Source organism: Pteropus medius, unplaced genomic scaffold (genome assembly GCF_902729225.1).
Source record: "Pteropus medius unplaced genomic scaffold, Ma_sr-lr_union100, whole genome shotgun sequence".
NCBI lineage: Eukaryota > Metazoa > Chordata > Mammalia > Chiroptera > Pteropodidae > Pteropus > Pteropus medius.
In genome coordinates this window covers 21012684-21033016 of record NW_024342467.1, presented here as the reverse complement: position 1 = coordinate 21033016, position 20333 = coordinate 21012684, and the positions used below count along the sequence as shown (strand labels likewise).

At 41.6% G+C, this 20333-nt stretch overlaps 1 protein-coding gene across 1 annotated transcript in view; it reads right to left on the bottom strand.

Moving 5' to 3' along the window:
• GPR141 (G protein-coupled receptor 141) overlaps window positions 1-20333 on the bottom strand; it is a 33210-nt gene that overhangs the window by 3189 nt on the left and 9688 nt on the right. The window contains exon 2 of the mRNA XM_039862768.1: window positions 1813-1953. The gene's annotated coding sequence lies outside the window, so the exon portion shown is untranslated. The remainder of the gene's footprint in view (window positions 1-1812; window positions 1954-20333) is intronic.

Here is a 20333-nt window from a genome sequence, read left to right as displayed (position 1 = left end):
GCTTTGTTCTTATCTCCCCAGCACTGGCAGTGTGACTTTGTCATTTATATTTACGTGACATAAACTTTGTGTGCCTTAAGAATGAAAACTATGTTGTATGCACGTCTGTATGCTCTAGACTTTAAACACAGTAATTCATTGATTCTTAACCTTCACTTGGTTAAAGATCTCATCGAAAGACATGTACATATGGACATAGTCAAGACAGTTCTCATAAAACTGGATCGCAGACCATTTGATGTGGAAACATGGATATTAGTACTGCAGCTACCACTGGGAAAAAATCCTAAGGTGGATGGAAAGTTGAATGAGTCCATTAAGAACACAAAATACTTTTTTCTTTTAAGTAGGATGTCAGTTCTCCAAAGCCTTCAACTTATCAGCAAATGATCCAAGAATATTTATACTTAATTCATTTAGGATACTGATTAGTTTGGGGAAAAAAAAAAATTGTCTAAGTCAAGACAGCAGAAAGCGAGCGGAGGGCATATCTGAATTTCTCATCCTAGTTAGAATCATCGCCCTGCAGTGAGGCCTTCCTTAAGTTCTTCTCAGCATCTCTACTGAAAACACAGCATGTCTCTCCATTCCGCCATCCCCCAGCCTCAGATTCGTAAAGGAACCATCCTTTCCCCAAACAGCCTTGGCCCTTTCTAATTCACTATCGACGTTCTAATTTATTATTTACTAAATGAAAGACTTAGTCATCTTTTAATTAAGTCACTTTACTTTCTTATTGAAATTCCTTCAATGGTTTCCCATTTCTTTTCAGATAAAAATCAAAATCCTTACATGTCTAGAATGTTCTGGGTTATAGCAAAATCTGATACCTTGAGACCAGATTCAGGAAATAATCTAGAGATGAAATGGACAGGATTCAATGGGGAAATGAAGGGAAAGGAAATGTCTCAGTTACTCCCAGATTCTGAATTAAACAATTGTGTGACTAGAAGTCTGTTTACCCACACTAGGGAGTCTGAGGGTCGGATTTAAGCAAGAAGAGTAACGAACTTACGCACTTAGAACCTGACCTTTTAACACATTTGCAGTTACTCTTATTCATTTCTTGATTGTCTCTCCATACCAGAATTACCCAGCAATGAAAATGAATCAACTGCTCATAACACACAATACCAAGGAATGGCAAAAGCATCGTACTAAATCACGATTCTCAGCAGGGCAATATCGCCCCCAAGGGGTCAAAAGTTTGTTCTTCAGGTGTGAAAAACCTTACTCCTCATGTATAAAACACAGATATACATATATTATGTAAACAGACATACAGCATATCTGGGGTGTTAAAATTTCATAAGAGGGGAGAGAGAATTAGGGGAAAAATCTCTAAAAGGCTCTTTAGGGGGACAATAATAATAAAAAAAGTTGAGAAACACTTTACTAAATAAAAGTACCAGCTAAAAGAAGACTACATGTTGTATGATTTCTTTTCTAGGAAATCAAAACTAATGTGACAGAAAGAAAATCAGTGAGGTCCAGGGCCAAGGTAGCAGGGAAGGGGTTCACTTCCAAGGGACGTGGGGAGACTTATGCGTGATGGAATGTTTTATATCGTGTTGGTTACAATTGTAGTTATCAAAGCTCATCAAATTGCTTAAAACTGGTGAATTTTCTTGCATATAACTTATGCCTCAATAGAACTAATTTAAAATGATGGTACATATGAGTAACAATAATAATAACCTGACCGCAGACAGCCTATGCTTTTGTGGCATGGAGTAGAATTTCTGTGTGACCCACTTAAAAGGTTGCCTCGTGTTATATTTGTTCTATGTGATGTGTAATCTCTGTACTTACCTTTTATTTTTCCCTGTAGAAAAGTAGCTCCATCAAGTAGACGTGAAATTATATTGTGTTCATTTCTGAATCAGGGCTGACTGTCTCGCCATAAGTACTGCTCATAGTTTCCTTAGGCTGTTGACCTGGAAGGACTGGCTTCTGAAAGAAGAAAGTAAAATCAATCACGTCTTACCTGTCTCAAGTCCTCCTTCTTTCTTATAAACTGTCATGATCTCTCTGTCATCTGTAAGAAGCCTATGTGAAGTCTCATCTTGTGCCAGGTATGACGTGTGATGCTTATGATACATATAGACTCATTTAACCCACACAGCAGGCCTCGTGTTGTGTATGTGTTACTATGCTGAATTTCAGATGAAGAAACTGAGCCCCACATAGGCTGAGTCATGGCGAAGTTCTCCAAAGTCACACACGCCCCCTCCGCCAACATACCCCCTCCTTATTGTACATCATGGGGAAGCAAGTTGTATGTCTCTTAAGCTCAGATTTCTAAATCTTAGTGTAAGAAAGAGAGGAGGCTGTGGAGAAAATGGGTTCTGCGCATGGCTGTATGCCAATATGTCTCGAAAGCTTCTCTTTCTTCTTTTTGGATTTCTCGCTTTGTTGTTTTCTTGATTTACAGTTGAGCCTATAAGTCAGTTAATTTGACATCCTTTCTAAGACTTTCTGGCCTGCCTCTGTGTACAGACTTTCCACTTGCGTGTGACCTAGTTTTCACTCGTCTGTTGCTCTAGTATAAAACTTGAGACAGAAGTGAAGCAGATGAAGGATGTCAGTGAGGAGAAAGAGTGGATCATTTGGCGAGACAATAGGGAAATGTGTAGTTGCTCCAGGACATCTACTGGGCGGGGACCCAGGGCTGCTCATCCGATTTCAGGAAGCTATGTTAGAGTCCGGGTCTTATTAACCCCATGTGGTGTTGTGTATTTTTCCCTGACTACGTGGATGATGGTTTTGTAGCAACCAAGCCTGGTTTCCAGACCGTCCAAGACATTCTCTAAGTGATGAGGTTTTAACCCATTTCCCATTTAGGAAAAAAAAGTGCTCACTGCCAATGTGAAGTTTACATCAACACACTCTGAAGCTGAAGCAAATCTGACTGGCTTTCAATGTGAACATACAATACAAAAACTGTTCTCGGAATTATTTCTAAACAGAATTTGTCTCTAATCCTAATGTAACAGAAATGTATGCATAAATCAGATTCATCAAATGAATCTTCGGCTAACAACCGTTCGAGAACGTTGTTAACATCGCGTGTGGGAATGCTACGTTTTCTAGGATTTGACATTTCCAGCGATCGAGAATGAGTATATTTTGTAAATGGAAATACCACTGCTAAAACCAGAATGCTACAAACAGAATGATGTCCTTTGTTTCCAAAGATTATCGATATACTAGAGCGATGTGAAAATAACAATACACGCGAGCTATTTCGTGGCAGACTTTGGGGGTGAGGTGAGGACTGGGATCCGCGAGTCATCTCGGGGTAAACGCTGCAGCCACGATTGCCACTGGCGAGTATTCTCGGGGCAAACGGGAAACAGGTTAATAAACACCTTCTGCTTACGTCAGCTAAAGTGGGCTCCGTTGTCTGTAGGTAACAACCCTGATATACTTGCTGAATTCCGATTTCTCCTGCAGAAGTCACCGGGGAATCGTGTGCTCCTCCAGGAAGCCTTTCCTGATTTCTGCTCTCAGTTGGGGTGGTATGTGCTGCTGTCTTTGGCCTCACGGGACACACCGTGCGTGCCTCTGTGGTGGCATTTATCACACAGACCATAGTTCTCGGTCACACTTCTGCCATCCAGACAAGAATGACCAGGGAAGAATTACACTTTCCCCTGTATTCACAGAACCTAATGCAGTTGTTTAAATTAACACAAATATTGTTCTCAAAAACGAACATACATATAGCAGAGTGCTCAGCTATCAGAATACAGCTCGTTGAATTTTAAAAGAGTAAACATACTCTCATCAAAAGTAATCACCATCCTGACAGCTTCCATTATGGTATAGGTCTGTCTGCTTTGATTTTATATAAATTCAGTCTCTCTTTTTTTTTTGCATGTGTCTAGCTTTGTTCACTCAGCACTGTGCTTTGAGTCATTCATGTGTATAGTTTTAGTTCGTTCCTTCTTATTGTGGTATATTATGTCATTATATGAATATATCACAATTTATTCATTCTATCCTTGATGGACAATAGTATTATTGTTTCCAGCTATAGTATTAGTTCAGTTATAAGTCTACTGTAAATAATGCTACTCTGAACATTTTTATAAATATCTTTTGTAAAACTAAGTATGCGTTTCTGTTGGGAATTTGCCTAAGTGCGGAACTGACAGATTGTAGGGTATGTGTATGTTCGGTTTTAGTAAAAACTGCAAACGGTTTTCAGTATAAATTCCCACTAACAGTTGATGTTTCGGTTGCTCCACGACCTCAAGGACACTCAGAATTTTCTGCCTTTTCCATTTTTGCCGTTGTAAATATATTTGTATCCCATTACCATTTTACTCTGTGTTTCCCTATGAGTAATAAGACGAGCACATTCTCATATATTTATTGGACACTTGAATGTCCTGGTTTTGTGAAGTGCCTGTTGAAATCTTTTGCCATATTTCTATTTGGTTGTCTGCCTTTTTCTTATTGATTTCTTATTATGGAGCCTAGATATTATTACTTTGTCGAATATATGTATTGCAGATATCTCTTTCCATTTTACTTTCCAGTACTTGATTAGTGTCTTTTGATAAACAGAACTTATCATTTTTAGTATTACCAAATTATCAAATTTTCCACCAGAGTCAGCAGTTTCATATTCTTTTAATGCATCTGTCTACCCAAGGGCAATAAAAAAGATAGTATGCTATTTTCTTTTGTTTAACTTTCTTTAAAACTTTATTTTTAGAATTCATTTTTAGAATCGTGTATAATCCATTTAGAATTGGCTTTTTAATATAATGTAAGATGGGAGGCCATGACTAATTTTCTACATATGGATAGCCAGTTGACCCAGAATCAATCGTTGGAAAGATCATCTTTACTCCCACTAAACTGCGGTGTCACCTTTGCCATAAATCAGGTGCCCTCGTATAAATCAATTTAGTTCATTTTTAGGGCTCCAGTCTGTACCACTGGATTATTGATCTCTATGTGTGCAAATATACACTAAGTCACTACTGCAGTATAATAAGTTTTCAATCAGATAATATAGCTTTTCCAGGTTTCTTTTCCAGATCATCTAACTGTATGTGACCCGCATTTCTATATAAATTTTACAAACTGCTTATAAAAACATCTGGGGTTTTTAATGTATTTACATTGAAATTACAGATTTTGATAGCTTTTCAATATTGTCTTCCAATTCCTGAACATAATTTTTTCCTCTGTTTTCTGAGATCCTCTTTAGTTTGTGTCAGTAATATTTTGTGGTTTTCTGTATAGAAGTTTTTTACATGCTTTTCTATTTTGATTGTGATAATCATTTGATTTTTCTTTCTTTTTTTTTCTTTTTGGTTACTGTAGTGAATTACAATCATTGATTTTTACACGTTTAAGGAAACAAATGCCACATTAAAAAGACATCGAACTCCTCAAGCAAAAGGACTAAAAGACTAATTCATGCTAAAAGGGCAAAGATGGAAAAGTAACTTTAAATGTAACTGATACTCTGAGAAGAGGATGATGTGAAAAAATTCAATTATAGTTGTTATTGAATAAACGGTGTACCAAACCAACACAATTAGTGAGCTTGATGAGAATGTTCTGGATGATTCTTACAGGCGGAACGAAAAATAAGGCCGAGAGAGAGAAGATTTAAGAGAAACACCGATAGTAAATCTCGAAGTTCCAGCATCATCTGGAGACAGCAGAATGGAATGGAATGGTCCAATAAATAATTGAAGAACATCCCCTACCCATTAAAAAGATAAAATATTTCTGTTGAAAGATCTCACTCAGTGCTGAGCTGAATTAATAGAAAAGACTCACATTGAGACACATCAAGATGGAATTTGAAATCACAAAGAACAAACTCATATATCCGCTTGGATATCTAATAAACATCTCAAATTTACTATATCCAGAGCTGAGCTCCTGTACTCCCCCTCCACCCCCCGGCCCCTCAGACATAGCCACACAGATGAGCTTTTCCTTGCAAAGCTCTCCTGTGTCAGGAAATTGTAACTCTGTTTTCCAGTTCCTTGAGTGAAAAACCTCAGCACCGTCCCTGATTCCTCTTTTTTCTCCCCAAATTCACCTCCACTCCTTAAGAAACTCCTATCCTCTCTCATTCAGAATAATCCACATACGATCCGTGAGCGAGATTTTTTTTTTTCTTTAAAGGACATTTCTGGGAAAAATTGGCGAAATATGAACAGAGTTTACAAATCAAGTAATATAATTGCATCAATGTTATTTTCCTAAGTTTGATCATTAGGTCCCGTAAGAGAATGGCCCCTTCTTAGGAAATATATACTGCTTTCAACCAAACGGGCATTCGAGCAGAAGAGAAGAAAGGCATTTGCTGATATGTGAACACACAGAAAGTTTACCTCCCTCAAATCCTCCCTAAATTAGTGTATATTCCAAAAATATAGTAGTGAATCAATGTATAAGTGAAACATAATTAAATCTAAAATGTTACTAACCACACAAAATTATAACACCCAATGATTTCAACATGGTGGGAATGGGTTAAATGAAAGGGAGAATTTGTATGTTAAGATTGTTGTCTTATTAGGAGGAAGTTAAAGATAGTACTTAACTGAAGAGAAGCCAAAAAATATGATTTCAAACTCTTGATGAAAATTGAAGAATAACTCACTTGGTGAATAGAACTTGGTGTGGCTTACAAATTATGAGAAGGAAAAGTGGGTTACTGCAAACCCAATAAATCCAAGCAAAGGAAGGAAGAAAAAGAAAATAGAACAAAACAAATAAGAAAACATGGTAAATAGACAAATTAAAAAAGAAACAGTAAGTCCGGACATATCTGAAATCATAAACTATTTATATTTTTTCCTCCACTTATAAAAAAGAGAAATTGTATATACTAAAAACCACTGAATATCCTGAAACCACTGAATTGTATACTTTAAAACGGCGAATTTTATGGTACATGGAGCCTATCCCAATAAAGACATTATTTAAAGAAAGGGAGAGAAAAAAAACGGTGTCTGGACAGAAGCGAGAGGACCATTAACAATAAAGAACCAAAACAGAATGGATGGCACGTTGGGGCCAGGGTAGTGAAGCGCAGCCCGCGGTCCCCTGGTTAGCCAGCGCAGTGGCCACAGAGCCAGTCACTGGGAGCTTTGGGTGACCTGACCACACTCGTGACAAAAGTCCTGGTCTCGCTGACCATATTCTTCATTGCTCTTTGCTTCCCACTCTGTCCCTGCATTCACTTCCTCCTGCCTCGTCGTGGGCCACTTCGGCTTCCTGATTCTTCAGTATGAGACAACAAGCCCTACCCCAGTCATTTTCTCCCGAGCCCTTGTCACTGTCACCTCACTTTTTCCTGTCATCCTACATACCCCATCTCACCTCCACAGATGAAGGCTTCATAAAAGCTGCAGGACTCACCACTGTGTCTTTAGGGATCAGAGGACAAAAATCACGAAATCAGCATTCGCGTGAAACCTGGAGATAAATCATCGATCCAACACACCATTGAAAGGGAAGAAGCCGCTGTGGCCCACACAGGGGTTTGCATGCCCCCGCGCAGTGCTCAGCAGCTGCGTCTCAGTTCCCCTGTGCCAGCCCAGAGCTGTGCCCTACTCGAGGAGCACTCCAGAGGCCAGAGAGGGCAAGGCCAGCTCCTCAGAGCAGAGCCATGCTCTCAGCCCACCCACCCAAATGACTCCTCTCCGAGGACACCAGTTAGGACCTAGGAGGAAGAGGGAGGACAGTGCAAGAAGGTGGTCGTTGGAAAAATGGGTTTTCTTGCCTCCGAGATTTCCTCAGGACAAATTACATTCTGTTTGTTGAAAACAAATAAGATCATTCACTTTGATCACTCTGGGAAAACTCAGCAACATTTTACCCAAAATATTGAGAGAAAAGACTCTGGAGTGACAGCTTCACATTCAGGATCACCTCAGGGCAGCCAAAAAAAGAAAAAAAAAAAAATCTGTCTGGAAATGTCAAAAGCAGTGGGGAAAACAACCAAACGGAAATGTCAACTCTAAAGAAATCCACCTGAGAGAAATCTGTGCCTAAGGAACATTTTAAAAAGCTCCCCTTCCTTTTTTCCTTTTTTTTGCGTTTGCACTCCCACAGTCATCCTCCTTCGCCTGTCCTTGCTCTGAAGTTTGAAAGGAAACTCCTGGGTCCTCAACTAAAATTGTAAAAAAAAAAAAAAAAAAGCAAAGCTTGCATAGATGGTTTCAAGTCTCACTAATCAAAAAATGAGTTCCAACCAACAGCAGCAGCATTTGGGGTGGGGTTTGGGCTGTTATTCTTGCAGTCATCTGGGGAGTTCGACCCTGCTCCTGACTTGACACTACTGGTCACTCCCTGGTGAGGGAAGGAAAAGCTGAAGTTAGTCCCCAGGAGGCTGAAACTCGGGGGCTTCGTCCGTTCAGAGTGAGAACCACGCCTCCTTGACACAGTTTCGCCACGTGCTGTCTCTAAAACAAGGAGCAGTCCGTGGACTCCGTCCGTTCCAGAGGAGAGCTTCGCGCAGATCTGCAGGTATTAAACTGCGCCGTGAGTTCTGATCCTCACATATGTCCCTCGTCTCCTCACTGGAAATCTTGCTTCAAAGAACTATCTTGTTACCCGTGGATTGTGCTTTGCTCTCAGGAAATGTTAAGTCTGTGGGATTGTGTTCCTGGAATTGAGTGCCCAATGCTGCAGTTGCTTCTTGCCACCCTCACCACATGATGTGGCCGATATAATCCTCTCAACCCCAAAAGACAGAGAAGAACTTGTCAGGGAACCGGTAAGCGAGGAGGGCTTCAGAGAGACAAAACTTGGGATCCAGCAGTGCTGGTAACTCTCAGCTCTGAGCATCCTTAGAGCCCAACGAAGAACTAAAACGGAATAAAGCAAGGAGAGGTTTTACTAAAGAAGGCTGTTTTTCGCCTCATTTCACACGGTTCATGCTGAGGGTGTGTCATCAAGATTGTCACAAGCAGAGTCTCTTCCTTTCTGCACCACCGTGACCATTTCTCTTGTTTGTCCAAATGTTCATCTTTTACATTATCTTCTTTTTAACATAATATCTACCAAGATTTTATTTCCTTTTTTTCTCAGCTATTCTGATTTTTCTTTTTAATTACAAAGTAGAGATAACTAAATTAAACAAACTAAAGAAAAATGAGAAGATGAACAGAGTTTTTTCACTCAAATATTTTAGTGTATTTTCTGCAAGTATTTTTCTATGCATCTTTGTTAGTGAGATAGATAGTTATAATCACGTTGTACCTCAATTTTCAACTCATGTTTTTTACTAGTAATATATTGAAATACTTGTCTAAAAGCTTCTGTACTTTTCAGTGACTACATAACATCCAATCAGGTAGATGTCTTCAATGTTATTCAACCAAATTTTCAGTGATGGGGTATTTCTAACTTACTATTGTTATAAATAGCTCTCTGATAAATGTTTTTGTGAATTAAGCATTTTACATATTTTGGATTATTTTCTGAAGGTGATATCCAAGAAAAGATTGTTCAGATGACATGAAATATATGTGGATCTAGCATTTCAGTGCCAAATTGCTTTACATTGATAGATACAAAATATTCATTTCAAGTACAAATTTTATTCCTGCTTTTTAATTTAAGTCTTCCTATGAAGTAGTTTGGTTTTTTTTTTTAATTATTTTATCCAAATGACTCCAATCAGCCAGCAGTCTTTACTCACTGTCTTTGTAGGCAGAATTCTGAAATGAGCGAAACAAGGGGCTATGGGTGAAATACCATCCCCAAGAGACTTCCCCTTTAAACCTACACCAAACTAAGCCAACTACAGCAAACTAAGCCAGCAATGAAAGAAAACTCCTTCAGAAGTCCTGTAGCTATTCTCCTATTCAAACTATGCCTCTTCTTTGCGTATGAATAGAGTTCTAGAAACATCACTGACTTCTGTCTTGGAATCCAATGTAATCTGCCAACGAGTCAAGAAGCCACAGCCAACAGATCACCTGGATAGGACTAGGAACGGAAAATGACTTTAGAGAATGCTGAGCCTCTTTATTCAGGCAAAGATGGCATTTCATTTGAGAATTAGCCAATATCTGTGGCTGAAAAGCACCATACCTCCAAGGTGAACATGAAATGTTAGCTTATTTGGAGCAGTAAGCCCGTCCCCACGTCAAAGCTACTGAGAAGTTAGCTGGGCAGATCAGTTGAGGCCCACCCCGCTTCCGTCCTCAGTCCCAGGTGCCTCTGGGCTTATGCTTTGTCACCAACAGTGAGCATGTCTATTCCAGCATGATTTGTTGGTGACAGTAGCTGCCCTGTCCTGAGGGCTTCCTCCGTTCCTGGAACTGTGATGGAAATTTCATGTACATTACTCATAATCCTCCCAAGAAGTGTAGGATGTTTAGGATCTCAAATACCAGATGAAGAAATCGAGGCTCAGGAAAGTTAAGCAACATCCCCGGGTTCGCTCAGCTAACAGGTCAGTCAGCACGGAGGCCCAGATATTGGGTTCCGCTTCCCAGGGTTGCCCCGATGCAGAAGTCCTCCTGTGAAATAAAGGGGATGAGATTCTGTCCCTCTGCATCCTCGCTCTCCTGTGAGCTGAGATCCGGCCAGACAGCTGCTCTGTTTCTCCGTTGTGCTTATTTCTATCTCTAGGACCAGTTGTGAGAGTATTTAAAGGCAATTAATTTGAATACTAGCTAGAGACTTGGAGAGGTAACTAAAATAGGCCCGCTCAACAGTGTCTCGAACCTGTAAATGTTTGAGAAACGATTCATCAGGTCGCAATACGTTAGCAAACAAAACTGCATTAAAATTTAATTACCAAAATTCAATTTGTCCTAAAGATGGAGTCCTGAACCCTTTTCTTAATTCCTTTTTGCTTTTTGAACCGTAAGTCCTTAACTCCCCCTGCTTTTTTTTTTTCTTTTGGGCATTGGAAATCACGCTGAGAGATCGAGTGTCACGGTGGCCCCTGACCTGCTGCTCCACCCCAGCTAGATGGCCGCTAGAGAGGACCATGTCTAGCTGTCGGTGGGCACGGGGCAAGCGCCTGCTGCCCTGTGCCCAGGGACCCCTGGAGAGCAGCTGGGGTGCAGCCCGCCCCGAGGGGTGCCAGGCGTGCGTCACACCGCGCCTTTCCCCTGACTGCTTTTCTCCTGGTCCCCGCTTCGTTCCCTGGCCCCCTCTAGGTCGTGGGCCTCCCTGAAACCCATCCATCTCCCCTTACTCTGGCACCCCTGTCTTTACTTCACACCTGCATATTAATTTGCTTGTAGCTGTCTGGTCATTGACCCTCCCAGGACCAGCCAGCCCCTGGGGTATTGATTCCAGCCTGGCTCTGATTGTCTTTAGGGCCAATGTCCTCTGTTATTTCTACCAGCCCCTGTTTCTGTGAAGAAGCAGCCCTGGGAAACAGGGGCTGGTAGAAATAACAGAGGTTCTCCAGTGTGGGAGGGGCTGCCACCAACTTCCCTAGCTTCGCACATAATTCTCGGCCCCTTTGTTCTTGCCTTGCTCCCCAGCTGCCTCTGAACTATCCATTCTCATCATGGCCAAGGTGAACTCTAAGATTAGATAATTGAGTCCTTCTTACAACAGTGACTCGTGACTAGTAGATATGTATGGCGAAGGATAAGTTTCAATGTTTTTGAAGAGAGCAACTAAGTTGCCGGGAACGTTTTGGTCCTCTTTATAGGAAGCTGACGACAAGTCCGTCTGTTGTTAAACATAGGACAAATCCACGTTAGAAGTTAGAATGTATAGAAGAAGCTACTATTAATGCTGGATGAAGGAAAAGGCACCAGATAGCCAAGCATGGATCACATGCTTGTAGATCATTGTGCAAAAAAAAACTCATCACTGAATCTGATGGTCAAGTAAGATGACTGATTCTAAGATTCTAAGATTTAGCGAAGACCTGGCTTTTGCAGTCTTATCTTAGTCCATCTCTTAGCTCATCTAGACTTCTAAGCTCAGACACCGGAATTGCCTTGTGATGGTTCCAGTTACTGAGCAGTCACAGGCATTTCTTTCTGGTCTTCTGGTTGACCATTGGCTTTTTAAAACCAATGAATGCCAATATCAGTAGCTTCTCTGGATTCTGGCCACAGAATTGACCTCAGCCCCAAACGGCCTTAAAATAGATTACTCAAAATGTACTTGGATCTTAAAGTTCCAAGACTAGACAAGCCGGGGGAAGGATTAACTAGAGATCTCAAACCTGTCAGTTAGCTTAGCTTAAATATGTTTTTCCTGGATGATGTTTGCTTCATCTCAAATGACATGCTAGTATTGCTGTTAATATTCTATATCCGTTTATTTATAGTTATAACTGCTAGACAGTGAGAGTAGAATTCTTCGCCTTTCCCACATTTTCTGAGGAGGTGGCATAATGGGGTCGAATGGTGGCCAGCCCCGATGAGATATGCCCAAGTCTTAATCCCAGCAACCCATGAACATGACCTTATTTGGAAAAAGAACTTTTGTAGATGTAATTAATTTCTGGATCTCAAGATGAGATCATTCTAGATTACACAAGTGGGCCCTAAATTCAATGACAAATGTCCTTTCAAAAGGCATACGGAGGAGAGACACAGAGAGAAGAGGAGAAAGCCATGTGAAGACAGAGGCAGCCATCAGAGTTAAGCAGCCATAAGCCAAGGAGCCTGGAGCCACGAAGAACCTGGAAGAGGCAGGGAGGTTTCTCCTTAGAACCTTCAGAGAGAGCCCAGCCCTGCTGGCACCTTGATTTTGGCCTTCTAGGCTCCAGAACCGTGAGAGAATAAACGTTCTTTTAAGCCACCTGGTTTGTGGCAATTTGTTACGGCAGTGCTGGGAAACAAACACAGGTGACTATAATTTTGGTATTTGCATCATCACCAGGAGAAGAAAGGCTGGATTGTGGCAGAAACCTCTGGGGCCGTAATGACAGAAACACCAAGATTCGCATGGACATTTTTAAATACACATTGGCTGTGCACCATACCTCAGCCTTCCCAGATTATAGGAGAAAGTTAAGGTCATCTGATGAAATTTACAAGTAGTGAAGGTCACTGCTCTGCATGCCTCTAGAACGTCCCATCACGACATGTATCAGGAAAGCCTAAAATGGAAGACTCTTATGAATCGGAGCTCTTCTCGAGATACTGTGTCTTCAAATTCCACGCTGCTGGAGGGCCTTTGAAACTTAACAAAATCTGAGGTTCTATGAGCCAGAGAGCGTCGTATTCGCTGTGACCCTTGTGATCTCAGAAGAGCCAAGCCTTACATGGATGAGGCTCTAGTACCAGTTCACCTGCCCATTTCTGCTCAGGGGAATGTTTCCTGTGCCTACCAGTGGCTTTTTCAAGAATTTCTATGAATGGGTGTCACTCCATTTGTCTCAAATCAGGATCACTAGCAGAAATGGTTTTCTAAACCACAATTTCTCTAAAGCGTCTGCACTATCCTGAATCACCATTCACTTTCTTCATAGCATTTAATACAACGTCTAACTGTAAATATGTTTGTTAACTTGTATGTTGATTGACCATTTTTCTCACTAGACAAGAATCTCCATGAGGGCAGTAACGTGACCATGACTATTTAGTCCATCATTAGCATGATGCTGGGGACATAGTAACCACTAAATGTTTTCGTTGAATATTTGTTGAATTTAAGGCTCTTCCACCCACCCCGCCGCCCGCCCACTTTATTTTCTTGGTTAAATTTAAAGTATTTGCAGTATTATGTGGTTTAATTGCGGTGGCGGAAGACCGGTGAGTCATGTTGATGACCAATTGTGGTTTCTTTTTTTTTTTTTTTAATTAAAATTGTTGAGGTGACACTGGTTAATAAAATCATATAGGTTTCAAGTGTACAGTTCAATATATATGTTATGTCTATATCACATTGCATGTTCACCATCTAAAGTTAAATTTCCTTCTGTCACAATATATTTGACCCCCTTTACCCCTCCCTCTTCCCCGCTCTTCCCTTTACCTCTGGTAACCACTAACCTACTGTCTGTGTCCATGAGTCTCTACTTGTTTGTCATGTCTCTTTGTTGCTTTCAGTTTTATATCCTGCATATGAGTGAAATCATATGGTTCTCGACTTTGACTTGCTTAGCACGATAATCTCAAGGTCTTCCATGTTGTCACAAACTTACATCTGCATAATATTCCATTGTTTGTATGTGCCACATCTTCTTTATCCAGTCATCTGTCGAAGGGCACGTGGGTTGTTCCCATGTCCTGGCCTCTGTAAATGATGCTGCTGTGAACATCGGGGTGCATGTATCTCTGCTGATAAGTGTTTTCAAGATTTTTGGGTAAATACCCAGAAGAAGAATTGCTGGATCATATGGTAATTCTATTCTTAATTTTTCGAGAAACCTCTATACTGGTTTCCACAGTGGCTGGACCAATTTGCAGTCCCACCAGCAGTGTATGAGGGTTCCTTTTCTCCACAGCCTCCTCAACACTTATTATTACTTGTCCTGTTGATGATGCCATTCTAGTAGGTGTAGAGTGGTGTCTCATTGTGGTTCTGATTTCCATTTCTCTAATAACTAGTGAAGTTGAGCATCTTTTCATGTGTCCATGAACCATTTGTATATCTCCATGGGAGAAGTGTCTGTTTAGGTCCTTTACCCATTTTTCAATACGACAATTTGTTTTTTTTTATTGTTGAGTTTTATGAGTTCTTTGTATATTTTAGATATTGGGTCCTTATCGGAGACGTCATTTGCAAATATCTTCTCGCATTTGGATGGTTGCCTCTTTGTCTTGCCGATGGTTTCTTTTGCTATGTAGAAACTTTTTAGTTCGATATAGTCCCATTCATTTAATTTTGCTTTTACTTCCCTTGCTTTTGAGGTCAACTTCATGAAATCCTCTCTAAGTCCAAGGTCCATCAGTTAGATACCTGTGTTTTCTTCTATGTAATTTGTTTCAAGTCTTACAGTCAGATCTTTGCTCCATTTGAGTTAATTTTGGTATGTGGTGACAGCAGTCTGATTTTAGTCTTTTGCACGTGGCTTTCCAATTTTCCCAGCACCATTTTTCAAAAAGGCTTTTCTTTCTCCATTGTAGGTTTTTGGCTCCTCTGTCGAAAATTATTTGCCCTTGTATACGGGGGTTATTTCTGGATTTTCAGTTCTGTTCCATTGGTCTATTTTTAATTTTTTTCTACCAGTACTATACTGTTTTGATTACTGTCACTTTGTAGTATAATTTGAAGTCACACAGAGTGATACTTCCAGCCTTCTTTTTTCTCAGGATGGCTTTGGCTATTCAGGGTCTTTTGTGCTTCCACATATATCTGATGATTTTTTTGTTCTGTTTCTTTAAGAAATGCCATTGGAATTCTGATAAGGATTGCATTAAATCTATATAATGCTTGGTAAGAATTCAAGGCTTCTGATCTCTTTTATTAGGTATAAACTTTCTAATGATAGAACTTTCCATGTAATAGATCTATTTCATCCCAGAAAGAAGAGAGAATACATTGCAGAGCTGTGGGACCAGGGCCCCGTTTCCTGGCATGATTACCTTTTAATAATTATATTCCATTTAAGATGCTTATGTTTTCCCAAGAGATATGTAAAGATTGTATAATAATGAATGAGGGACACAAAGTAGAAGGAGACGCAGTCCTGTGCTCAGGTAGCTTCTAACTGGGGAGGCAGAAGCACGTGAAGGAAATATATGAAGGTAAAATGACATCGTGCTTTGAGAGTGGACTTACGGGAGGACAAGCTAAACGGGGAGAAGGAGGAACCCAGGAAGACTGCACAGGAGAAACTGCTTTTGAAGTGGAACTAAAGGATGGAAGGATTCGGCAGGCAGAAAGAGGTCAGGGGAAAGAAGGAGGAGACAGGAAGTGTCAAGGGATGGCTCAGTATGAGCCACGAAGGACAGACACCAAACTTTGGAAGCTCGCTCATGGATGATACTTCTCTGTTACAGCCTGAACGTGTCAATCAGCCAATATGTAACTTCCGTGTATGTAGACTTTGGTTATCTGGTCCTAGTTGTTCAGAGATCTCTTCAATCTATGTAACTTTGGCGGGTGGGGAGGTGATGGTAAGAGATATATTTGAATTTCTCTTTTATTGGTTCTATTTTAGACCGTATGCTTTAGACTAAAGGAAAGAAGCATAGCTTTTCCCTTTTGTAGATTTGAAAGCAGCTTCTTGTTCTTCTCACAAGGCCTCAATACACATTTTCTGGGCCACATTTCCTGCTGAGGTTTTTCTGTATTTAAGAAATGATATGAATTTTAACCTTAGTTGGAGACACACGTAATTGGAAAGGCTCATTTGTAATCAGACATACCCCTGGTTTGGATATGGCCTTGCTCCTTTTCAATCTTTTCCCTTGTGGAAAATTGAAACTCATTGGCTAGGGAACCTTTCACATATCGTTCTGGTTGCCTGATACAGAGCTGGGCCCTAACAGATGCTCATCACACTCGTGGCCCTGAGGGAGGCACTTTATCCATCTCCAATCTGTAAGAGGAAATCCCTCACTTCACTATTTAGATACAGAGAGTTTGAGTTGAAAATCTAGCTACAAGTCTATACATTTATGGCCTATTTTATAACAAAAGAGATGCAGGTAAATAAGAGTTGAAACTTCATTAAGAAATAGAAATTCGTAAGAAGGGAACCATGTAAACTGAAAGAGAAAATATGATTTGCGATGCACTAGTTTCATGAGTAACATAATTAACTCAGCAGAGAATACAGAAGTTGTCACTTTCAGCCAAGAAAAAAATACTTTCATCCCTGCTAATTTATTTTAAACCATCCTTATAGAAAGAACTGATCCCAAATAAAACAGCGAAATAGGGTAATTTTTGTTCTTTAGAGCACTTGATTTTTTGTGAATGCCCCGGATATTACTTTTTATTCACATCTCTCTGTCTATCCTATTCCTTAACACAGCTTACTTTTCCTATGTCCTATTTTCTCTCAACAATATACCAAACATGGCCGAAAAAAAATTCTAACCAGGCGTTCATGCTCTAAGTCATCTTTTACCTCCTCCAAGAAGTTTCCATTATTCCTCCCCAAAAGTAATTATCTTTCCCAGCCTAATGATGGTTCGCATTATTTATTATAACATTTCACATCATTTCTAGGTTCGATTATAGTTATTAATTTAGGTCCTTACTCTCCATGATATAATATAGACACCCAGGAAGGAAACTATGTCTAATTCTTTTGTTTCTCCCACAGTTCTTAGCTAAACTGCTGTCTACATGATTTCCTGAAAGCATGTCCTAGGAGGAAGACAAAAGGCTCGCGGAGTGAAACTAAACCACCCAGTAGAGCCCAGCTTCACATCAGACACCGGGCTTGGAAGCGAGCCTAACCGAGATGTGCAGGGCCATCCAGCTGAGCCTAGACCAGGTGGCCGACCTCAACCAGTCGCAGGTCTGTGGGGATGAACGACTGCTGTTCTATGCTGTCGAGTCTTGGGCTGACTGATTACACAGCACTTTGCTGGCAGTAACTGCCTACAGTGTTCTTAACCGGCGCCCTGTTCTTTAAAATACCGTCCCCGTCGGCTCATGCCTTGCCACCAAAAAACCAACCACTCTTTGCCATTTTTCAAGGATCAGCTTTGCTTTTAAAAGAAATGGCTTTTACTGCATGACCCGATACATCATCCGCAGAAGCAGAGAAAGGTCGTGTGCCTAGTGAATGGCAGTCTAGCGTCTGTGGTCCAGACGGAAGCAATGTCGCGAGGGAAACCGATCAGCCTGTCACCTGTTTGCCTTTGCTTCTTTCATGCTCTTCAGCACCTGTCTCACCCAGATGGCACACAGGTGCGCACCCCGAGCTCCTGAAGCACCAGTAGGAACCGTTGGGTCTTTCTCCCTCACTGGCGTGTGTGCTTATTATGGCCGGCCCAGGGAATGTGGAAGTGAATAAGTCACTGTTGTCGAGAGGACCACAGGTGGGTGTTCTGTCTCCCTGGGACCTGCCCTTTGGGTTTTCAGATGTTACTGCCGAGCAAGTAGGAGACGAGATGAAGAACAAAGCTCAAGGGAGCGCTACGAAGTCACTGGGTACTTTTGAGTCCCGGAGTCGGCTCCCGGGTGGAGACTCCTGGGTAGTTACACAGCGAAGGTGTCTGTCCCACCTGTTTGGGTGCCTGTCACTTATTTTTACCAGACACAGAGGACCAGGGCTTCTAAACATGACATTCCGCTGCGCTTACTCCAACCCTGAGGCTGTTACTCAGGTTGACCAGTGTGTCCCTTCACCTGGGGGAGAAAACTTGCCCCTGAAGTTCCTGTTTGCCAGGTCGCGGCCGGTTCAAGACTGTGCAAATGCACCTGGGAAGGGTCGAGGGCCAGCGAGGGATGCAAGCAGAAGCTGGAGGGTTTCAGAGAAATTGCCTGCAGGTGGGGGACTGACACAGTTTTCTGGTGCTGTCACAGGTAGAATATATTTTTTAAGACCTGATTTTTAAAAGGAGGAATTAGCCTGAAGGAATTAATCTGTGATGAGAACTTGCAGACACCATGCATTTCAGGTAGGCAGCCAGTCTTCTGCACAGAACACACTAGGCAGGTGACCGCCTAGCCGTCCCACAGGTTACCTGCTCCAGACTGCATGACTTGATCTTTCCAGCATCTGCTCCCAGGGGCTCAGAGTGAGTTCATCTGCACCTCAGCAGGGCTGTGGCCAAGAAGATGCTCACTATCGTTGTTTATCATGAAAGGTTTAGCTTGGTGCTCCTCAGGGTCAGTCAGCACTGGCGGTGTCAACATCAGCGGGCCCCACCTGACCCACGGAACCAGAATGTCTGGGGCAACGCTCTGTGGTGTGTCAGCAAGTCCTCCGGATGATGCTTGGCCACATTAAAACTTGAGACCTACTGCGTTAGAGCACCCTGAGCAAGTCACCTCTCTGTCTTTGGTGTGTCTGTCCACAAAATGAAGGTCTCAGTAGACCCTTGATACTCTGTCATTCTGTTACTTTATTCCAAATAGCTTCAGTGTCTCTACCTGCTTTTTTTCTCATTTTGATTCATGGGTGTTGCAGAGTATAAGGGAAGATGTTGAGAGCCAGGTCATGTGGTGAGCCACCCCCACCCTCACCCCAAAGAACCTAGCCCACCATTACCTATAATACGCACATTGAGTCTTTGATGTAGCAGGCGTGGAAGTCTGAAACTCAGGAGGAAAAGAAAATCCTCTTATGTACATAAGTAAATAGCCAATTAAAATAGTGTAAGCAGAACAAAAGTACCTTCCTGTTAGATCCTAGCTCTGTCAAGAAATAGTGACTGTCCTGGTACCCATGGGCATCCCTCACACCTGGACTGTGAGCCTCAGTTTCCCACTGAAAGAAGCCGGAGCCGCCTGCCTGCTGGAGGAAAGCAAGGGGGAGGAGAAGATTCTCCATTTTAAAAGCAAAGGAACAAAAGCTATGCACAGACCCCGTTTGGACCCCACTCAAGAAACCAACTAAGAAAAATATATAAAGCAACCAGAAAATATGAACAGTAACTGGCCATGTGATGATATTAAAGAATTATTTGGAGCAAGATACTAGTATTACACTCACTGGTTTTTTTTTTAGAGATACATATCCAAATATTTATGGATAAACCGATATTACATCTGGGGTTTTCTTTAAAATGATTCAGTCGTGGGGGTTTGGGGAGGTGGAATAAATCGAAGCAGAGCAGCCATGAGTCAGGTTGCTGGGCGTAAGCGTGGGTAACGGGCACGTGTGTTCATTGCTCCCTATCGTGCTGTGTGTTTCGAATTTTTAATTATGACACTTTTAATTAATAGTGTGGAAGGAAGGAGGGCAGAAAACATTTTCCAAAGAAAAACAAGCAATGGTGAAAGACACAAAGCTTCCGTGTTCTGTTATGAAGAGTGAACACAATTCCATTCAGTGCCTCTGAAGGAGATGTTCGGGGTGGAGGAGCCTCCAAATCACCAGTACACGGTCTGTCTGCTCAGAACTCATCCTTGTTTTACCCTCTGCAGAGAGAGCTTCGTGAACAGAGAATCCAGGCTGGGAAACAATGCCCAGAGTGCTTAGTGCATGCATTCCGGGCACACAACAGACATTGAAAGACTGTTCATTCATAAAAGCAATCCTCCAGGTGGAAGGAGAGGCAGGCTGACAAACAGCAGCCATGCTTGAGTCCCCACCGTTGAGCTCCCTGCTCCTGCATCAGCACCACAGCCTCTCTCGTCCTTAAGTACTCGTCGTGCCCTCTGGTCTAATCTCTGCCCTTCACAAGAAATGTCCAGGTCAAGACTGCCCTTTACTTTCTTCATCCATGACTTCGATGGGTTGTGTTGGCAAGGAAAAGTGACCTTGATATCAGAGGTTTTCT